Source organism: Vombatus ursinus, unplaced genomic scaffold, assembly GCF_900497805.2.
Source record: "Vombatus ursinus unplaced genomic scaffold, bare-nosed wombat genome assembly UNPS02004691.1, whole genome shotgun sequence".
NCBI lineage: Eukaryota > Metazoa > Chordata > Mammalia > Diprotodontia > Vombatidae > Vombatus > Vombatus ursinus.
In genome coordinates, this window is record NW_020944469.1 from 1961218 (window position 1) to 1984651 (window position 23434).

Below are 23434 nucleotides of genomic sequence, written 5' to 3' on the forward strand. Positions count from 1 at the left end.
AAAAAGTCACTTTGACTTTGGAGTTTTGATCCCACAAGATTGGATGAGAAAGTATCTTTTGAACATTTCTCAAAATATTCATCTGTAACCAATGAGTCTAAATTTGGGGAGCCGACATTACTGCTGATCCTCTGGTGGAGAAAAGCAAATGAAACACACCCTCTTCTGGTGGAAAAAAAAGGGCCTCACCAGTTTAGGGGGTATCAGTTGGTTCAAGGAGTCAAAAGGTCTGTCTGAAAGAGCCAATATTGACACAAGGGGATATTTCTGACCAAGAACAAGGAGATGAGTGAAAAATATACACTGAACTATGTTTTTTAAGCTATGAGGAATTAGTGAAAAAAATTAAATCGAGAAGGGCGAACATTGAGTTTATTTGGAGGCCAGTTTTTTTTCTCTGCTCTTAAAAAATGTAATAGCCTTTTGAGAGCCAAGACATGGGGGTGCCCCAATTGGAAAAAGCCCAAGGTTTAGAGCCACGGGACCTGCCACTCCCCACCTAGATGACCTTGGGTAAGTTACTTGAGCTTTCTGGGCCTCAGTTTCCTCATGTGTAAAATAAAGGGGTTAGAGAAACAGAAGGGTCAGTATGTCCCTGGTACCACGTTAGGGAGAGGATGCCCTGACCAGCTGACTCAGCCCTTAGGCATCTTGGCAGGCTGGAGTTGGAGGCCCCAACTGCTTTGCCCTGATTCCATACTCACCAAGCAGAGAGGCCAGAGGCAGGACAATCCCACTAGGACTTTTGAAATTAGTATATAGTTAACCTTTTTCAAAAGTAGGCTGAAAAACACTTCAACTCCAGGGTCTCCTCGCCTCAAATACAATCCTACGATGAGATTTATGGTTTATTATAATGATGGGAGGGATAATGGTAGGGAGAAACTTCAAGGCAGATATTAACATTTCTGTGCTCCATAGGGGCCAGTCATACCACAGGCCCAGGAGGCTGCTTGGTGAGCATGGAATCAGGGCACAGGAATACGGTGTTTTGAATGAACCTCTAATATCCATTCCAGCTCTGGGTCTATGAACGGCCCAAGGCCTGCTCAAATAAAGGGCTAATAAGTAACTAATAACTGGAGAAACCAAGTCAAAAATGTTTATTAAATGCTTCTTATGTGCAAGGCCCTATGCTAGGGCCTTGGGGCCAAAAAGACAAGGAGGGACCAGACAGGCTCTGCCTTCAAGTTACTGACATTCTATGGGGAGGATATGACATGTATAGATACGAGTAGAGATAAGGTAGACTTAGAGAGAGACGTCATCACTAACTGGGGTCAGCAGGAAAGGTTTCATGGAGGATGTGTCAACTGAGTTGGGCCTCGAAGGAAGAAAAGAACTCTATGAGGTGGAGAGGAGGAAGGAGGGCATGCCTGGCCTGGGCGATGCCTTGTATGAATGCATGCAAGCTAGAGATGGTGTGCTGAGGAACAGCTAGCAGGTAACTTTGGTGGACTCCTCCAGTTCAAGGCCCTTTGCTACAGTGAACATCATTTGGACATAGGTGGTTTTATTTAAAGCCCATTAAGATAATTAATTTGGTATGAGCTAGTGTGCCGCATTGAACAAATCATGTAAAGAGATTTGCAGTGCTTTTGATATGACTGTCTTTTCTTCTTCCTCTTCTTCTGTTGCCATTGTTGTTTCCATGACTGACCTTTGAACCTCGAAGAGGCACTGTGGAGGTGTGAAAAGCAGAATGGGCTTGAAGCCAAAATACTGGGGTTTGAGTCCTAGCCCTACCACTCATTTGTGACTCTGCACAAAATGCTTAACTGGTTTGAGCTTTAGTTTCCTTAAGATGGACATAATAGTCCATTCTCTGCCAGTTTCTCCAGGACTGTGACGTTCAAATGAGATCATGGGTGTAAAGTCCTATAGAAACAGGTGAGCGATTATGATCTCAGTGTATTCCAGGCAGCATGGTATGGTGGACAGAATGCTAGATTTGGAGCCAGGGAAACCTGGGTTCAAGTTCTGCCTACGACACTAGCTGTGTGATTCTCGGCAATTTCCTTAACCTCTCAGTGTGATCTGTGTTGGCAGAAGAAGCATCCCAGCCAACGAGATTCGAGATCATTCTCATATAGTCTTTGACTGTAATCCAGGAGATCGAGCAATTACCAGAGGCCCAAAGATGGCATCCTTTCTTACTCATTTCCCACTCAAGCTAAATCAATCAATCAATCTGATAGTGGACTATGATTCCAACTGGGTCAAACTAAAGTCAACAGCTGCATCTAAGCCTTAAGCTTCTTGAGGGAGGGTGTCTTGGGCTAGGGGGTCAGAGGACCTGAGTTCAACTCCCATTTCTGTCATCCTCTAGCTTTGTGACATTGGAAAAGTGTCAGATTCCTTTATCTATAAGACAAGGAGGTTGGACTATGTTTTTTCTAGCTTGAAAATTTCTTCTTTTTTTTCCCCTCTTTCATAGCTGCCCCCCCCCCCCCCCCCCAACTCGTCTCTTCCCTACAATGGCTAGGAGGGTACTCTGTGGCCATTCACAATCAATGCTGTTGGTTGACCCATGGTTAATGAGGATGGTGGCAGAACACTGAATGAGGGGAGGTTTGCACTGAAGCCAAGTATTTTAGGGCTGGAAGTAATCTTAGTTGCCACCAAGTTCAACATGGTCCCTTTCCCCGAGAGAATACCCACCCTTTGGTTAAGATGGGGAAACAGGCCCAAGGAGAAGCGACTTTGCCCAAGTCAGGTAGTATGGTGGTTAATGGCACAGCTGGGACTAGAACCCCTGCCTTCTGCCTCCTGGTCTAGTGTTCTTTCCACTTTCCACCTCTGAGCCCTATTAGCTGCCATATCTATAAAAACAGGAGCTAGTAATCCTGACTCTACCAGCCCTCACAGAGTCACTGGGAGGAAAACACTTTGCAAATTGGAAAGCAGGACAATTTCAAGAAAGCTCTCATTATGCTTCCTTTCACTCCCCCGTCTGAGGCCTCACTTCCTCCATAGCCTCCTGGCCAATGGCCTTGACCACCCCTCTCTTCAGGGATGGAAGGGTAGACTCTGAATTAACTCTGCCATTGTTCCTAGGTGGAATGTGCCAATCTACTTACTCCTCAATGACCTCATTCACCATTCCAGTAACCAAATGGGCCTCCCAAGAATTTAAGCTCCTAGAAGGCAAGAACTGTCTTTGGGTTTTTTTATTTGTGTCCCCAGCACTTAGCACCGTGTTTGGCACATAGACCTTAATAGATTTTCATTAATTCATCCATTCATCATACAAAGGCATATTACGATTTCTAACATGCTGCCTCCCATCTAGACACTTTCTCTTGGCCTGCCTTAAGACCCACGACCGAGATTTTGCAAAAGGTTGGCTGCGATTGTTGCTCCCGTGAGTTTTATGCAACCCAGAGATTCAGTTCTTAGCCCTCAACTTTTCTTTCTCCACACTCCCTTGGACATCTTTTCTCCTATCCTGGCTTTAACGACAGTCTCTATGTAGCTGCTTCTCCAAATCAACATCTGCAGTTCCAAATTTACATCTGCTGAGCTCCAGACTCGTCATTTCCTGTTGTACATTTCCATACGGATGACCTGGTGTCATTTGAAACTCAACATGAAATGCTCTGTAAGCTGTGAGTTTTCACTAAGTAAGAAAACAGCCTGAACGTGGAGAAGAAGGCAAGGGGGTAGGAGTCAGTGCAGAAAGACAAGCTTAAAGCAGAGGTTCTTTATGTGGGTAGATTTCAGGGAGTCGATGAACTTGGTGAGGGAAAGCAATCTTCATTTCCATTACCTCTAATTAAAATTTAGCATTTCTTTCAATGATGAAATGTAAGCAACAACCACAGTAGAATCAGTAGTAGGTCAGTGAAAACAAAGATGTTATTTTCTTTCACCGACCCCCTGAAATTCACCAGTAGAAATCATAGATACTTTCATATCCCATTAAAATTGCTGTAGATATCTTGAAAGAGAGCTCACGTTCACCACTACTTTGAAATCATTAGAGTTATTAGACCTGCTGCTAGCTGGAGGTCTTCCTGTCTACAGAGCTGCTGGGGTATAGCTACTCGGCAAGTTTCACCAGCCTGCACAAAGAAATGGGGTCCATGACCCCAAACGGGTAAGAAAGCTTCGTCTAAGGCAGGGGTGGGGAACCCGTGGCCTTGAGGCCGCGTGTGGCCTTCTAGATCCTCAAGTGGGGCCTTTTGACTGAATCTAAATTTTATAGACTCTAACCCTAACCCTAAATCCTTTTGATTTGTTCTTTAAAATTTGGATTTGCACTTAAGGATCTAGAGGGCCACAAAAGACCGAGGGTTCCCCACCCCTGGAGGGATAAATGATTTTATTCCTTCATTTAACAGAGATTGAAGGGCCCCTGTGAGCTGGGTACTGGCTTGGCTGTCCCCTAAGCCCAGATTGCGCTCCCCCTCCTCACCTCTGCTTTCTGGCTTCCTTCAATATTCAGCTCAAATCCCACTTTCTGCAAGAGGCCTTTCCAGGTCCCTCTTCCCTCCCTCCTCCCCCGCCCCCATATACCCACCCTCAGAAATGATCTCCCACTTGTACTGTCTAAGCCTCACAGGCATGTAGCTATTAGTATATCATCTCCTCCTTTAGAATGGGGGCTCCTTGGGGGTATCTATGCCCTTTTCCAGCCACATTTAGTACTTGGTAAATGCTTTTGGATTGATTGACATCTATAGGAGGGTGGAGTTATACAGAATTCTGCAAATAGTTTAAAACATTAAAAAAAAAAAGACTAAGGAGATGTCCTGGAGAGGATTAGGTGTCTTGGATATTTAGAAGACACTGGAGAATTATACCTAGAAGGAAAAGAGCAGAGGAGACAGAGTCCTGGGTTTAGAAAGGAAGAGCATAAGCTGGAGAGATCATGGCAAAGACAATGGTAGGTGCAGGCTACTGGGGCCTGTACAAAATCCACAGGCCTAGGATGTGATTGTCTGATAGCAGATCCTGGGTGAGACTGATGGCTGTTTCTGGATCTGCGGCCACAGCTTGGTGGTGAGGAAAGGCGTGCTTCAGCACGGCACCATGTATGTTTCAGCTTCACATCCCATTTGACTGCCCATCATCTTCCCGTTCATGGTGATAAGCTGCTCTTTCTTATCTGGACCAACACCCTCCACACCAGACACAAACCATGCACCTCCATATGCAGGTCTTCCTGAATCTATGCTCTAGTTCCTAGGGAAATTAATCTAGTCCTTTTTGGAGCTCCTGTCCTAGGGCCCCAACCAAGTTGACTGGTCACTCCAACTAGCTCATATAGCCCACTACATCCCCTGACTGGCCCTGGGCACTAAATCATGCTTCAGGTCTACATTCATTCCCATTTAGTCATCTACCTGGACCATGTCTCCATTTGCTTTCCCTCCCTGGTTATTATTCTCCTCTATGGGTTCTTCCTTATTAGGATGTAAGCTCCTTGAGGACACGGGATGTCTCTGTTTCTCTCTTATATCTATCTATATCACCAGTACTTAACACAGTACCTGACACATAGTAAGCATCACTTGCTTTTTCATTCATTTCTACAGCAGAAAGCAGGTTGGTTTTGGATTCAAAGCACTAGGTGTAAGATCAGGGGCATGGTGGATGAAGAGCTTACCTGAAAGCCCAGAACACTGGGGTCCAATCTAGCCTGTGACACACGGTGGCTGTGTGACCTTGGACAAGTCACTGAACCTCGCAATGCTCTAGGAAAATTTCTAAGACTAAGTTGCAGAGAAGAAGCTGGCTGGCATTGGTAGTGGGAGTTTCCTGACCAGGGGGTGCTGTGTATTAGTGGAATCACAGGTCCAACCCCTATCCCTAGAGCATGAGGCCGTCTAGTGCTTCCAATGTTGATTTAATTGATTTGTCACACAGAACGCCTCTCAGTCACTGGCATCATAAACATTCTGCCACCCTGAACAGCCATCCATGCCCCAGTCTGAACGTTCTGGTTGGAACTGACCTTTTTGCTAACCTCTTGGTAACTTTCCATGAGCAAGAGAGCTTTGAGGGCCCACGATGGATGCCCACCTACCTTTGAAATGTTTCGGTCTGGAATTTGTCTAAGCGTCTAGCCTCAGGAGAGGTGCAAGGTAGAACCTGCCTTCAACCCAAGCAGGTGGTGCTGGGGGCTCAGAGTTCCAATTGCAGCTACCAGCAGCCAGCCCCATTTCAGTTCAAGTGTCAAAGGTCAATCGCCACACAGGCACAAGCCTAGCTCAGTGCTTGGCCTATAGTAGATACTTAAATATAGACTCAGAGACTTGCTCTGAAATTTGCCAAAGTCCCTCCCAACTCCAAATGGCATCATCCTAAGGGTGTGGTAAACAGAGACTGGCCAGAATGCTGGATGTGGAGGCAAGAGACCTGCAGGATGATCTTGGGCAAGTCATTTCACTTCTCTGTCATTAATCAAGTTTCCTCCTCTGTAAAAGGGGTGGGGCTGGGGTTGGATTAGATAAGCTCTATGGTCTCTTCTACCTCTGAAACATCAGAGTCATATGAAATGGATCTGAAACTTTAAAAAGAGATATACATACTTCAGAGCTCTCAAAGATGACAGTCTCAGTTCATGTTTCCTTTTCTGGAAAAAGGGATAAGGGAAGAGGACTAGAGTCAGAAAGGCCTGAATTCAAATTCCACCTCAGATACTTCCTTGCCACATGACTCCAGGCAGATCACTTAAGCTCTGTGAGCCTCAGTTTCCTTATTTGAAAAATGGGGCTAATAACAGCACTGACCTCATAGGGTTGTTGTGAGGATACAATGAAATAATTTCATATGGCACTTCACCAACTTCTGATCGATTCAGAAAGGGCTAGCCAGGGCCACTGCCGTCCTGCCACTCTTTCTTTCCCTTCCTCCTGAACTGCTGGCAAAGGAAACAGCAAATACAACCTTTGAGAATACTTTAAAAAGAGTCACTTATCTGCCCCCTGGACCTTGGGATGCCTGACATCCTCCATGCTGCACAGCTCTGCAAGACTGATTATCTGATTATTGTCCCATTTTACAGAGAGAGCAATGGGGTAATTAGGCTAGATAGACCACGAGATGGAAAGGTGCTGAAGGCCAGCACGTCTTCACCAATCTCCTGCTCCTGCCTTTGCCGTCAGAGGGCCAGATCAGAGCCGCCAGGAGCTTGTTCTGGGCAGGGGTAGAATTTCAGGGAACAGAGACAAAGTCTCACACGCCCAAGTTGCCCTGACTATAGGGCTTATTGTAGTGATCTACAAACCACAAGGAGGAGGCAAGAAGACCCGGTTATATCTGTGGTCTACCTCACTGCATCTGTTGGCCCCCCTCCTTTGTCTGGCCTGCGGAAATAAGGTTACCCACGTCACTGCGCTCAGAAGGTTGCCTCTATCTAGGGAATGATAACTCGTTCACTCAAATGGCCCACAGATCTCAGGGGCCGTAGGGTTTTATGCCGAGGTAGACATAGGGAACAAAGCTCCAATCTGGCGTGTGTCAGATAAGGTTAATAAAATAACAGAGTGGTCAGCATTCCTTTGGACTCATAGGCTGTGCCCATGGATAGTTAGCAGTTTCTAACTATCTCCATTTCTCCTCTCTTCCTCCGAGTAAACTGGGCCGATTTAACTAGCCTGCATCACTGGACATTTGCTCTAGTCCCTTCGTTTTACAAATGAGGAAAGTGAGACTGAAAGGTTAAGAGACTTACCTAAGATCACAAAGCTATCGTGTGGCAGAGCTGGTATGTGAACTCAAGTCTTCTGATACAGAAGACCTTGTTGCCTTGAGGATGTGGGCTTAGGACAACTCATTCAGTAATTTTAAGTGAAAAAGTCAAGGAGCAAGAAGGCAGTCCTTGAAAGTAAGGAGAGGAGGCAAACCATATTTCTTTGAAGCCAAGAAATCCTACCTGGTGAGTGGAACGGTGGGAAGGCCCAGGGTCTAGGAGGCACTCGTGTGCCTGGGACAAATCTTTTCCCCCTCTTTGAAGCAGAATTTCCTTAGCTATGGATGAAGCCCTTTCCAAAATTCACATTGTATATACTCTGTGATAAAACCCACTTTTCTCTGGTGACTCTGAAGCTTGAATCACTACAACTTTAGAGACAGGAAGCATCCTCTAAACACACTGTCATGTTGGAGTGTGTCCAAGGCAAGCCACTGGGATGGGACTTGAAACCATGCCACGCGACTATCTAGTCTAAGGATGTTTAGTCTAGAAAAGACAAGATTTAGGGTAGGCACAACAGCTGTCTATCTGGAACGCATTAAAGTGGAAGGAGGATTGTTGCTGTTCAGGGTTCAGCCATGTCAGACTCTATATGACCCCATGGACAATGTCCATGGGGTTTTCTTGGCAAAGATACTGGAATAGTTTTGCCATTTCCTTCTCTACTGGGGCTCCATTTTACAGATGAGGAACTGAGGCAAATAGGGTTTAGGTGACTTGCCTAGGGTCACACACCTAGTAAGTATCAGAGGTCAAATCAAACTCAGATCTTCCTGACTCCAGGCCTAGTGCTCTATCCACTAAGCCACCTCATTTATTAGGTTCCAGAGCTAGGAACAATGGGTAGAAGTGGCAAAAAGACAGATTTCAGCTCTATGTGGGGGAACGTTTCCAAATAATCAGAGCTTTTCAAAAGCTGGTAGTGAGTTTCTTATCACTGGAGGTCTTCAAGCAGAATCTGAATGAGTACTTGTGAAGGATATTGGAGAAGGGATTCCTTCTTGGGCATGGGTTGCCCTAGATACCCTCTGAGGTCCCTTCCATGTTGAAATTGTGAATTCTTGAAAAATGAGCCAAAGACCCCCATAAAATTGGTCTTAATAAAACAGAAAAACTACCACTTGGCCTCTTCGTATCCAAGGTTCCAATATGCATTAGGGCCAAAGCCTGGAATGATGCCTGGAGAGAATCAGGGGCCCAAATTCCTCCTAAGAGGAGGCAGAACTCTGATTCTCCTTCCTTCTCTGCACAGGCATCTTGATATTTAACATGGCCATAACCTGGGGGGGACACATGCCCCAGACACAAAGACTGCCTGCCTAAGTCACCTCCCCTGCCTTACAGCATGGAGGACACTCAACAAAACCTGCCCTGCTTGTCTTGGGAGAAATCACATGGCACACACTGGCAGACTCAGTTACTGTGATCGGTAGTTTTGCTTGACTGTTTTTCTCTGTTATAAAGGGTTTTGTGGAATGTGAAGGACATTGGGAAATGTCTGTGGCATAAAAAATAAAAGACATCAATATAAATTTAAAAACCATACAAAGCAAGGCAGTGACCTCATGACCAAGGCCAGTCTTACTTTAGAGCAGGTGGGGGCCGAGAGGCCCTGGGAAGGGCCCTTGGCTGCCCAGTTGCTCCCCAACCAGCATGTGGATGCCTGAAATCCCTTAAGGTGGCCACAAAGCCCTTCCTTCCCTCTCAGGCTTAGAATTCTGATGTCTCCAGACAAGGGGAGCAGCCACCTCACATCCCCTGGGTTTGTTAGGCCTCCTCTGAGGGCGGGTTTGAGCAGGAAGGGGAAGAGCGGACTAGGCAGCAGATCCCTGAAAGCTGGGCTGGAAGGGTGGGCTGGAGGGCAAGGATGGTGATCCTGGGGCGGGGGGAACTTCCCAGTTTGACTCCAGGCTAGACCTATTTCTAAGTAACACAGTAACCCAGACCCTTAAGGAATGGCTTGTTTTCGAGCTGATGAGGAGGCAAAAAAGAATCCTGGGGATTGGAATGAGAAGACCTGGATTCCAGGCCTAGTCCTGCTACTTAATAGCTACATGACCTTGGGCAAGTCGCTCTCTGAGCTACCCTTTCCCCATCTGGAATGATTATAATAATACTCACTCACTCGACATCACACCTTGAGGCTGGCAAAGTGCTTTACTACATACATGGTCTCATCTGATCCCCACTGCAGCCCTGGAAAGTCAATGATGTTATTATCCCCACTTTACAGATGAGGAAATTGAGGCTCACAGGAGTTAAGTGACTTGCTCGGGGACACGCAGCTAGGAAGTGTCTAAGGCCAGATTAGGACTCAGAGAATCATACCTTTAGAGCTGAAAGGCACATTGAGAAGTGGCTTGCAGGGGGATTGAAAACAAGGTCCCCTGAGACTTGAAACCTAATGCTCTTTCCATCGGATGATGGTATCTTCTTGACTCCAAATCAAGTGCTCAACTACACCGAGATGCTCCATCTGTAAAATGAGGACCATCATCCCTGCCCTGTATGTTACTTCTCTGCTCAAAAAGCTTCTGTAGCTTCCTGCTGCCCTCTGAACAAGGTTCAGACTCTATTGCCTCTACCCCCAATCTGGTACCACCCTACTTTCCCAGCCTCATCTCATATCACTCCTCTCCCAACAATCTACACTCCAAGGCAGCTGGCCAGCTCTCTGCGCCATGAATAGAACCTCCCCTTTCCCTCTTCTAGGCCTTTTTAATGTGATTTCCAATGCTGGAATTCTCTCTTTATCCCTCCCTCTCTTATTATTGTGCAGTTGTGCTCTTGTTGTTGTTTAGTCATGTCCAACTCTCTGTGAACCCATTGGGAGTTTTCTTGGCAAAGATACTGGAGAGGTTTGCCCTTTCCTTCTCCAGCTCATTTTACAGATGAGAAAACTGAGGCAAATAGAGTGAAGTGACTTGCCCAGGGTCATACAGTTAGTGAGTGTCTGAGGCTGGATTTGAACTCAGGGAGATGAGTCTTCCTGACTCCAGGTCCAGTGCTCTAGCCACTGCACCATCTAGCCACTCTCGTTAAATTCCTAGCTAACCTTTAAAGCCCAACTCAAATGGCCCCTCTTCCACATGGTCTTCCTGCTCAGGTCAGTAACAGCCTCTCCTCTCTTAACTTTATGGACCATGGCCTTCACTCCTCTCTTGCACGTTGACCATGGGCTACTGTGTGTTATAGTTATTTTTCAGTGAGTCTCATCCCCATATTGGACTGTTAGGGCAAAGACCACGTACAATCGTGTCTCCCCTGGGTCTCAGCAATGCTAATGCCACTGGAGAGTATATAGAACCCCCCCCCCACACACACAGCTGCTGAATTTCTCTGGCCAGGTGTCCAATGAATTCTCTTCATTATGGCTATATGTATGCAACACTCCCCAAACTTTTTGACAGAGGGGGGATGCTGATGCAGATGCCCCAGGTCCATTTCCTCTTCTGTGCAAGAAGGGAGTTGGATTAGTTTTATCATGTTAGAGATGGAAGAGAGCGTAGAGTGTGGTTATACAAACCATAGTGACACGGGGGCCAGTAAAGGGATCTTAGATCATAGATTGTGAGCCAGAAGGGGCCTTAGAAAGCCCTCTAATCCGAACCCCCTCATTTGAAAGATAAGGAAATCAATATCTGGAGATATGAAGTGTCCTGTCTGTGGAGGCGTGCATAGGGGGTGATGTAGCCAGGATTTGAATCCAGGTCCTCCCACTTAAAAGCCAGTGCTTGTACCATTGTACCCAGCGCTTCCTTACCTCGGAGATAAAATATAACTTCTCTGCCTGGCGTTTCAAATTCTCCATCTATCTGGCTCCCACCTAATGGGCTGGCATGATTCCTATTGCCTCCTTCTGCACTCTCTGGTCCAGGCAAACTGAACATTCTATCTCTCAATGACCTCTGCCATCTGCCTCAGAGAATTCCTAGATTCTTTCCACAGGAGGCCCCTCCTGAGTCCCCTCCAATTGTTAGTACCCACCCATCCTCAAATTACTTTATATTTCCTTATCTATACAGGTGCAAAGTGCTGAGCACATAGTAGGGGCTTAATAAATGCACATCAATTGGTTGATACTATATAGCATGGCCCCCATAGAATGTCAGCTCCTTGAGGACAGGGACCGATTTTTTTTTTGTCTTTGTAACCTCACTGCTAAATCCCATACAGAAATGAACGTTGTTGAATTATTTGTCGAATTGACTCTAATGACTGGCTAGCTATGCGAACGAAGCTCTTCCCATTTGTCTTGAGACCACTTGCAAACCCAGAAGTCTTGCATTTGTCATGTATAACCACTTACATGGAAAAGATTTAGGAGTGGTTGGTAATCTATCCTTGAAAATATCTAGAAATTATTTAAAACCAAATGTGGTCCTAAGACCAGGCTTAGCTCACATGTGGCATTCATATGACACCTGCCTAATGCCCCCGTCTTTTCTCCAGCTTCTAGGGCCTAGGCTGAGGCCCAGAAGGTAGAACTAACAAATCATACCAGCCACAGATAGCCCCCTGGCAAAACCATTTACTTGCTTCTGAAACCCATTTGTTGTTCATTGGATTTGGAATCAGAAAACCTGGTCTTGAGTCTCTAAACCGATTGTAGTATATATGGATAGTACATATATATATATATGTGTGTGTGTGTGTGTGTGTGTGTGTGTGTATCAATGTTACTAAAGTCAAGTCACTTAAATGTTACAAGCCTCAGCTGTCTCACCTAGAAAATGGGCATACTTGTATACTACCTACCACTTTGCAAACTGGAAACTTCAATAGAAAGGTGCCCTGTCATCTTTCTCATCCTCACTGCTGCCACAAAGTAGAAGGATCTCCCTTCTCTCCAAAGTTTTTGATTAGGATGTTAGATCCAGTAAGCTTTGTGGAGCCCGGGCCACACTTTTGTTGTTGAATTGAAGGGAAGCTACTAAATGTGCCTGACTTCTACATTTTGGTTTAGGCCCTTCACAAACAGAAGGTCAAGAGCTAGAAAATGGCAGAGATGGGGCGGATCTGGAATTTAAGAAGAACTTAAAGGGAGCTGAGACAGGACCTTGGAACATGCAATGTAAGACCTAAGAGAGACCTCAGAACGTAAACTATAGGCAGACTGTCAGGCCTGGAAGTTCTGAACTTGGGCCCAGAAGAAGTTGGGCTGTCCTCCGGCTGTGCCACTTATCAGTTGGAGGATCAAGGGCAAATCCTGGCACCTTTCTGAACCTCTGTCTCCTTATCTATAAAATGGGAACGATGCTACCTTACTCAGTCAGTCAACAAGCATTTATTAAGCACCTACTAGGTTTTAGGCACTGTGATAAGTGCTAGAGATACAAAGAAAGGCAGAAAACTCGATCCCTGCCCTCAAGGACCTTATGTTCTAATGGTAGAGACACCATAAGGACAATGAGATCCATCCCAGATACCTGTAGATAGAGGGGCCCTGACCGCTGGGGGGACAGAGAAGGGTCTCCTGGACAAGGTGGGATTTGAGCGGAGTCTTGAAGGAAGCCAGGGATTCTAAGAGGGGGAGGGGGCATCAAGCCCGTCGTTTTACAGAGGAGGAAACCGAGGCCCAGAGAGGAGAGATAAATGGTTAGCAAGGGGTAGTGCTGGGCCCGGGTCTCTAGACTTCCAGTTTCTTTCTACTTTGTCTCCAGAAAGGAAAGTGCAGCCAAACGAAGCCAAACCAAACCTCCAGAGGGAGACTCTTACAGTAGATGGCCAGAAGGCCGTTCTTTTGACAGCCTGGCGTCACCTGGGAAGTGCTGGGGCTGTCTGGAAGGTGCAGGTGTCTCCCAGTAGCTGGGGGGAGGGGGGGGACACCGGGCTGCCTGATTCACTTAGCCGATCTCAATCAAAAGAAGGAGAGAGAGAAGCATTCCCAGAGCAGCCCAAGTTGAAGCCCCAGAGGGTAACCACGTTCTTTTCTTCCCTCCTGGGGATAGAGAGGGACTTGCAAATAGCCTTTTTCTAACACCTACCCAGTGAAGGAATCTCCTTACCTTAGGAAAGGCTCGAGGCTGCCCGTTGGGGATCCTTGGCAAGTCACCCCCAGAAGCCAGTCCCCAAGGGGTCCCAGCAATTCAAGCCGGCTGGCTCTGGGCTTCCCTCCCAAGGCGAGCTGGGCCGGATGCTGGCTGCTGCGTCCTGTCCTGTGAGCTGCCACCATTCACATGGCGTTTGCCCTCTAAGGCAGCTTCTGCAGTCAGCTAGGTTGCTGCTGTTTTGAGGAGGACCTATCGCCTGGTGGTAAGAGGGCAGGGCACGCTGGCTAGTCAGTATTCACAGTCTCCTTCCTCTTTCACATTAGTCCCCCCACCCCCTCCGGCTTTGAGTAGGGGAGAAGGGAGGGGAGAGAGGGAGGCAGAAAGGAAGGGGGCAGTAATCATAGGAGTTAAAGGCTTGCAGGTTGTGTGGGGGTGGGTGGGCTCCTGTGCCTCTTCCTACGAACTCCCCAGGAAACTGTGCAGCTGCGAGGAGCATGGGGAGCAGGGAGGATTTTTATGACTAGGATTGGGTGTGGGGGGGTGAGCTGGATTATCTGTAGGCGGGGAAAAGTGGATCTTACCAGTGTATGCTAATGTAATTGGCATGATGTGAAACTTGATTCTCAGTAAGGATAGTCTTACTTTTCGCTCTTCCTTTTCTTTTCAGTTTATGATACTTGTGGATATAGACTTATGGTGGAGAGCCCCTTTCAGGGACATGATATTCAGAAAACTACCATCCTGACTTGGATTTGGTATACTGGAGCCGAAGGAATATGTACCGTGGGTGTATATGTATATATGTACACACAGATTGTGTATGTGTGTGTGTGCTTTGTACTTAATTGTAGATGTTTCCTGCTAAGAGAAATATGTTTTTTTGAGGTTGGGGACAGTTTTCTTTTTGCCTTTGTATTGCCAGTGCCTGACACATAGTAGGGGCTCGTTGAATGAATTAATGGAGCACTGTAGTAATATAGTCTGCAGACTTGGGTTTGAATCTTGATTCTGCTACTTTGGGGCCATGTGACCCTGGACAAGTCCTGTCCCTCCTCGTGGCCTCCCAGGTGGGTCAGACTGGGTGAACTGGGAAGGCCCTTTGGTTCTCAAACTTCCTAATCTAGAATTCTTGATCAATTGCCTCTCTGCAACTTATCCAACAACGTTCCTAGTTCTGCCCTCTAGGGCCAAGCAAAACAAATCAAATCCCTGAGCAGCCCGCATCAGCTGAAGCCAGACAGGCCTTGATCCCCACATCTGGAGTGCCCTCCTTATTTAGCCCAACCTCTTAGAATCCCTCACCTCCTACATGAGGCCTTTCCTCATTCCTTCCAGTGGCAGCTGGGTGTTTTTCTCCACCCCTCACTGAGCCTGTAAAATGTAAGCAATTTGAGAGTAGGGGAAATTCAACCTTTCTTCATGTCCCTAACACCTAGCATAGTGCTTGCACATGATAGGTGCTTAATAAATACTTGCTGATTGATCACGTCCCCTTCTTAACCCTTCTCTTGTACAGGCTAAACATCTCCAGCTTGAACACACTTGGCTCTTTCTGACACTGTTCTCATAGGAATATGCCATCCTTTTGATTTCATCTGTCCTTACTTGTCCTTGCTTCCATCTTCTGTATATGTCTTTTAAAAGTCTCACCTCCAGGGGGCAGCTAGGTGGCTCTGCAGTGGATAGGTAGAGCATCAGCCTTGAAGTCAGAAGGACCTGAGTTCAAATCTGACCTCAGACACTTAACACTTACTAGCTATGTGACCCGGGGCAAGTCACTTTACCTCTATTCCCTTACTAAAAAGCAAAAAAAGAAAAAGAAAAATCTCACCTCCCTGTGCATCTACATTGATCCCTTTAGGTCCCCACTTTCTTCCTCACAAGAATTGTTTGTCTTTATGGCTTCAGAATCTCATTTCTGAGAGCTTCCCAGCCTTCCTGGGCTGACTTCCCCTATAGTTTTTGCCCATGAGATCTTACCTAACCTCTCTCTAAACCCTTTGGCACCTACTTTTCACAAAACTAGGAGGTGTGTCAGACTACAATTGGCTTTCACACATATTTTACAATTTCTAAGACAGAAATTGTCACCTCCTCCTCTACCTGTGGAGTTCCCATTATTTCTGCTCCAGCAACCAATTCCAACTTGTTGGTGAGAATCGGGTCCAGAATGGCAATTCTCCTCAATGGTTCCTCTGTCTTTTGAAGGATTTATCACTAAAGCAACCCAATAAGTTATTAGATGTTCTGTTTTTGGCAGGAAAATCTCTAGCAGATATCTGGAAGCTTAAAGTCCCCTCTGTGCCAGACTTCAGATTTATTTCCTGACCTCCTTATCTATTTCTTCTTTCTGTCCAGGAGACCTATAGTATAATCTGATAACAGTATTGATTTTGGTTCTGCCTCCATTCATCCTCACCTCTGATCTATATCATGGTGCTGCAGTTTCATTCCTAGATTTCCTCATTTAAATATATCTTAATATGTAGTGCTTCTTGACTTTGGCCTCCCTTTCTTAGCCTCTTCCATTTGAATAAGGTATACTATTTCAGAGCAAATCAGTACCGTACTGGCTCAATACACCTCTTGAGGTGTAACCAAGATGGCAGAATAAGGCAGGAACTCAATTGAACTCTCCCAAATTCACCCTCAAACAACTATTAAAAAAATTCCTCAAAAAGAATTCTGGAGCAGCAGAACCAACAAAAATATGGTGAAAAAATTTTCTAGCCCAAGACAATTTAGAAGGTCAGCAGGAAAAATCTGTCTCACTTGAGTAAAAGGGGAGCACAATCTAGTGTAGGTAGTGACCAAACAAGCAAGCAGCAGGCTATGCCCCAGCAAGTTAGCAGGAGGCCCTGAGTCCCATCTCAGGTCAATGACAGGGGCCTTGTGGCCCCATTGCAGCAGTAGGCAAGAGGCCAGGCCCCTGCAGCCTCAGTGTAATAGGTGAGTGGTCAAGGCCCCCCAGTGCCAAGAGCCGCTAGCACAAGAAGCTTGGCACAGTGCCCCCTCCACTCCAGGAGCAGAGCTCAACTTTAACAGCCACAAAATAGGCTGGAAAAAAGAGCAAAAAAAAAAAACCAAACCTAACAAAAAAAGAACCTAACTATAGAAAGTTACTATAGTGACAGGGGAGATCAAAACAGAAACTCAGAAGAGGACAATAATGTCAAAACACCTACATGTGAAACTTCAAAGAAAAATGTGAATTGGTCTCAGGCCTAAAAAGAACTGGAAGAGCTCAAAAAGGTTTTTAAAAACAAAATAAAAGAGGCAGAAAAAATTGGGAAAGGACATGAGAGTGATGCAGGAGAATCATGAAAAAAGAATCAATAGCTTGGTAAAGAAAACACCAAAAAATGGGAAAAGATGTACAAAAATTCACTGAAGAAAATAACTCCTTAAAAAGTAGAATTGGCCAAATGGAAAAAGAGGCACAAAAGCTAATTGAAGAAAATAATTCCCTAAAAATTAGAATTGAGCAAATGGAAGCTAATGAGAAATCAAGAATTAAAATCAAAAGAATGAAAAAATGTGAAATATGTCACTGGAAAAATAACTGAACTGGGAAAAAGATCCAGGAGAAATAACATAAGAATTATTGGACTACCTGAAAACCATGATAAAAAAAGAGCTTGGGCATCATACTTCAAGAAATTATCAAGGAAACCTGCCCTGATATCCCAGAACCAGAGGGTAAAATAGACATTGAAAGATTTCATCAATCACCTCTTGAAAAAGATCTCAAGATGAAAACTCCCAGGAATATTATATTCAAATTCTAGAACTCCCAGGTCAAGGAGAAAATACTGCAAGTAGCCAGAAATAAATTTTTCAAGTATTGTGAAGCCACAGTTAGCATTACATAGTAAATCCTATGCAGTTTCTACATTAACAGATTGGAGGGCTTGGAATATGATATTCAGAAAGGTAAAGGAGTTAGGATTACAACCAAAAATCACCTGCCTGGCAAAACTGAGCTTAATCCTTCAAGAGGAAAAAAAAATGGATATTCAGTGAAATAGAGGACTTTCAAGCATTCATGATGAAAAGACCAGAGTTGAAGAGAAAATTTGATTTTCAAATACAAGATGCAAGAGAAGCATAAAAAGGTAAACAGGAAAGAGAAAACACAAGGGATTCAATAAAGTTAAACTGTTTACATTCCTACATGGGAAGACAATACCTGTAACTTTTATTTTGTGGTGAGGCAATCGAGTTAAGTGACTTGCTCAGGGTCACACAGCTAGTAAGTGTCAAGTGTCTGAGGCTGGATTTGAATTCAGGTCCTCCTGACTCCAAGGCCAGAGCTCTATCTACTGTGCCACCTAGCTGTCCCAATACCTGTAATTCTTAAGAACTGTATCACTAATAGGGTAGTTGGAAGGCGTATACATAGACAGAGGGTACGGGTATAAGTTGACTATGGTGAGATGATATTCAAAAAACAACCATCAAAATTAAGGGGTGAGAAAGATGATTGCACTGGGAGAAGAGGGAAAGGAGAGACAGAATGGGGTAAATTCTCTCATATGAAGAGGTACAAAAGACCTATTACAGTGGAGGGAAAGATGGGGCTGTGGTGGGCATCACTTGAACTTTGCTCTAATAAAAATTGGCTCAAAGAGGGAATAACATACACATTCAATTAAGTACAGAAATGTAGATTACTCTATAGGGAAGTAGGATAGAGGGAAATACACAGTAAATCATAACTGTGAATGTGAATGGGATGAACTCACCCATAAAACAGAAGCAGATAGCAGAGTGAATTAAAAACCAGAATCCTACAATGCATCAATTACAAGGAACATACTTGAAGCAAAGAGAGACACACAGAGTAAAGGTAAGGGGCTAGAGCAGAATCTTTTATGCTTCAGCTAAAGTAAAAAGAGCAGGAGTAGCAATCATAAACTCAGACAAAGCAAAAGCAAAAACAGATCTAATTAAAAGACATAAAGAAGGAAACTACATCTTACTAAAAGGCACCATAGACAATGGAGTAATATCAATACCAAAACTATATGCACCAAATGGTATAGCATGCAAATTCTTAAAGAAGCAGTTAAATGAGTTACAGGAGGAAAGAAACAATAAAACTATACTAATGGGGAACCTCAACGTTCCCCTCTTAGAACTAGATAAATCTAACCACAAAATAAACAAGAAAGAAAGGTAGAAAAGTTAGCTATGATAGACCTCTGAAGAAAATTGAATGGGAATAAAAAGGAACATGCCTTTTTCTCAGCAGTCCATGGAACCTACACAAAAATTGACCATGTATTAGGGCATAAATACCTCCTAATCAAATATAGAAAGGCAGAAATATTAAATGCATCCTTTTCAGATCATAATGCAATAAAAATAACATTCAATGAAGGGCAGTGGAAAGATAGATTAAAAATTAATTGGAAATTAAATAATCTAATCCAGAAGAATGAGTGAGTCAAAGAACAACTCATAAAAACAATCAATAATTTCATTAAAGAGAATGACAACAAGACAACATACCAAAATTTATGGGATGCAGCCAAAACGGTACTTAGGGGAAAATTTGTGTCTCTAAACACTTACATCAATAAAATAGAGAAAGAGCAAATAAATGAATTGGGCATGCAACTAAAAGGATTCGAAAAAGAACAAATTAAAAATCCCCAAACACCAAATTAGAAATCCTGAAAGTCAAAGGAGAGATTAATAAAATGGAAGTAAGAAAACCATTGAACTAATAAATAAAACCAGGAGCTGGTTTTATGAAAAAAATAAACCAACAATAAAATAGATGATGGTTAATTTGATTTAAAAAAAGAAAGAAGAAAACCAAATTACCAGTATTAAAAATGAAAAGGGTGAATTCATCACCAATGAAGAGGAAATTAAATCAACAATGTCTCTTTTTAAAAAATTACATTTTATTTTTCCCAATTACATGTAAAAGCAATTTTTAACATTTGTTTTTGAAACATTTTGAGCTCCAAATTCTCTTCCTCTCTCTCTCCCCTCCCTCCACTTGAGAAGACAAGCAATTTGATATATATGTGCAGTTGTGCAAAACTATTTCCACATTAGCCATGTTGTGAAAGAAAACACAGAAAAAACCAAACAAGAAAAATAAAGTTTTAAAAAGTATACTTCAATCTGCATTCAGACTCCATCAATTCTTTCTCTGGAGGTGGATAGCATTTTTCATTGTGAGTCCTTCTGAATTGTCTTGGGTCATTGTATTGCTGAGAATAGGTAAGTCTTTCACAGTTGATCATCGTACAATATTGCTGTCATTGCATACAATGTTCTCCTGGTTCTGCTCATTTCACTTTGCATCAGTTCATAAAAGTCTTCGTAGGTCTTTCTGAAAACATTTTGCTTGTCATTTCTTATAGCATAACAGTATTCCATGACCATCATATACCACAGTTTGTTCAGCCATTCCCCAAGTGATGGGCATCCTTTTAATTTCCAATTCTTTGTCACCACAAAGAGAGCTACTAGAAATATTTTTGTACATAGAGGTCCTTTTCCTTTTCTTTTTTTAAAAATCTCTTTGGGATACAGACCTAATAGTGGTATTGCTGGGTCAAAGGGTATGCACAGTTTGACTGCTCTTTGAGCATAGTTCCAAATTGCTCTCTAGAATATTTGGATCAGTTCACAACTCCATCAACAATGCATCAGTGTCCCAATTTTTTCCACATCCCCTCTAACATTTGTCATTTTCCCTTTTCTGTCATTCAAGAAAACTCTTCTGTTAAATTGGCCCCCTTGCATTAGGGTCTCTTGTTTACCTTGCCTGTTACCCAGACCTTCAGCATTTATATTGACATGTGAGGCCATGGGCTCTATTACAAAGTTCCTTTCTTGGATTTTGTCTCCTGTGAACTTTTACATGTCTCAAATGTTCTTTTTTCTACATTGTGGCTACTCTGTGGTATTCAACTTGACAGTTTTCTCCTGTCCCCCACCCTCTCCAGTTTTAACTTTTGCTTAGATTTGCAAGATTCAAGGCAACTACATTTTTACTGGATCCTGTCTATGGTGTCCACCATAGTTGGCCAGGAGTCCATTATTCTGGTCTTTTAGGTATGCATGTATTAATCTATCTCTAGAAAATATGCATACACACAAAGTAGCTATGATCTTGTCAGTGGGGGGACTCCTCTACTGAGGAGGACTACAACCTGTCTTTGTCGCTCTCCATATATATGTATATATATATGTGTACAGTCATCTTAGCACATCTTTGTCTTGCTAACTAGATAGCTGGATAGCTAGTTCATCCCCTCCAGGGAAGAACTATGAACTTTGAACTTAGGTTCAAGGCCAAGGTGAGGCAGGAGGGAATACTAGGGCTAGGACCCATCACTGGATTGAAGTTGCTTCTCTCCATCTCCTTCTGGAAAGTGAGTTATTTTTTTACAGAACTTCACCTTTTTTTGGGTACGGTTTTTTGATCTCAGCTACCATAACAATGATTTCTTCCCATGTTCAGAGGACCTGCTAGATTGTAAGCTCCTTGAGGGTAGAGACTCTATTTTGCCTCTTTTTGTATCCTCAGCACTTAACACAATGCCTGGCACATAGTAGGAGCTTAATAAATGTTTATCAATTGATTGATTGATCATAGATTTAGAGTTGCAAGGGAATGAAATCTAGTCTAATCCCTTGTTTTGTAGATGATGAAACTAAGACTCAAAGAGGTCTTAAGTGACTTCCCCATGTATTCACATAGCTAGTAGGCAGCAGAAGATTTGAACCCAGATCTTCCTTACTTCTAGTCCAGCACTTTAACCCCTCCACTGTGTGGCCTCAGTTAGTGAAAGTGAGCTATGGTGAGGTTTGTTTTCCAACGTGCCTGGGAGTCTCTGGGTATTATGAATCCTTGTGATCTCTGGATAATACCAAACAGACCTTGTTGGCCAAACAGAACAACAGCAGCAGCCCTGGCAGCTGGAAGAGTGCCTGACCCAGCCAAGTAGACTGAGATCACCCTCTTCTCCAGGGATGTATATGACTCCTCACGTTCCCCAGACTCTCTGCCCCCTGCTTTTCCTATAGGAAGGTCAGCAGTCATTGATTCAAGTGAACAAGCCTTTATTAAGGGCTCACCACATGCCAGGCTCTGTGCTAAGCTCTGGGGATACCAAGAAAGGCAAAAACATGGCCCCTGCCCTGCAGGAGCTAATTTTCTAATGGGGAAGATGAGATGCAAATAACTAGATACATATAAGCTACAGAGAGAATAGATGGAAGGTGATCTCGGAGGGAAGGCACTAGCAGGAGGGGAGGATCCGGAAAGGCCTCCTGTAGAAGGTGGAATTTGAGCTGAGTCTTGAAAGAAGTCAGAAGCCAAGGGTGGGAAGGGAAAGTGTTCTAGACATGGGGGAAAGCCAATGATGCAAAGGCATAGAGATGGGACAAGCATTGCCCTCTGTGAGAGGCCAATGTGGCTGGATAGGAGAATGGGGAGAGAGGAATGAAGTAAATGTATGAAGGCTGGGGAAGCGGGAAGAATTCAGAGTTGGAAGGGTTTCCAATGCAAAACTGAGCATTTTCTATTTGATCCTGGTGTTAACAGAGAGCCAATGGAATTTACTGAATAGGAGGCTAACATGGTCTTTGCCCTGCTGAGGATGAGGTAGTTCACCTACAACAAATGCAAAAACTAGTCAGCTTTAGAAACATTCATAGATGCCCAAAACATAGGACATGGAAGGGATCCTGGGGCATAGAATGTCCCAATTGGGGAAGGATTGTCAAACAGAGAACATCAGATCAAGGAGAGGGTTGAAACAGAGAATGTCAGAGTTGGGAAAAGCCTTGGAACATGTGGTTCTGAGAGAGACCTTAGACATTTTCTGGTCCAGCCCAATCATCTTACAGATGAGGAAACTGAGGCCCAGAGGGGTTGGGATTATGTTGTTGCTCAGTCGTGTCCGACTCTTTGTGACCCCATTTGGAGTTATCTTGGCAAAGATACTGGAGTGGTTTGCCATTTCCTTCTCCAGATCATTTGACAGATAGTTAAATGATGTCTAAGGTCACAGCAATAATTAGTAGCAGAGCAGGGATTCTAACCCTCAAATTCCAGAGGAACCGAGGCCCATAGAGGGGAAATAACTTGTTATGGTCACATAGCTTGACAGTCAGATTTCAGAAGGGCTTTCTGATTGGTAAGCATGAACAATTCTGTGTGTGTGTGTGTGTGTGTGTGTGTGTATACATTGGATTTGAACCTTGTTGCTAGTGCCTATTGTCTAGGGGGAAAAGACCTCTGGAAAGGTCTTCTGTAAATCACCTGTCTCAATAAGGGGCAAATGTCTAGTGGGGTTAGGACAGTTCATTTGAACACTTTCATTTTTGTTTTTGTTTCCCCTGTACTTTACAAAGAGTAGGTATTTAACGAATGTTGAATTAATGAGTGTTGAATGTTGAATTAGCCCCTGGGCCTAATAACTATCTTAGCTTCTTGCTACAATGTACTTCCCCTTCCCAATACTTAGCTCACAGCATGTAGCAGTTCTTTGGGCAAAATTAGGAAGGAGATAAAACATATTTTCAGTATCCTCCCTGCCTTATCTCTGTGCTGTTTCCACTTGACACTTCCCTCAGTAACTCAGGACTAACCAAAGAGGAAAGCACTGGATAAACTCATTATTATGATGTGGAGAGGGCAAACCTAGACTTTATTCTTCACTCGTACTGTGAGCTATATGGACTGTGCAGGTCCATATGTAGGTGA

General features: G+C 44.0%; 1 protein-coding gene across 1 annotated transcript in view; it reads right to left on the reverse strand.

Moving 5' to 3' along the window:
- Positions 1 to 14147, reverse strand: part of CYSLTR1 (cysteinyl leukotriene receptor 1) — a 31407-nt gene extending 17260 nt beyond the window's left edge. Inside the window, exon 1 of the mRNA XM_027840234.1 lies at positions 13711 to 14147. The gene's annotated coding sequence lies outside the window, so the exon portion shown is untranslated. The remainder of the gene's footprint in view (positions 1 to 13710) is intronic.
- Between the last annotated feature and the right edge of the window lie 9287 nt (positions 14148 to 23434).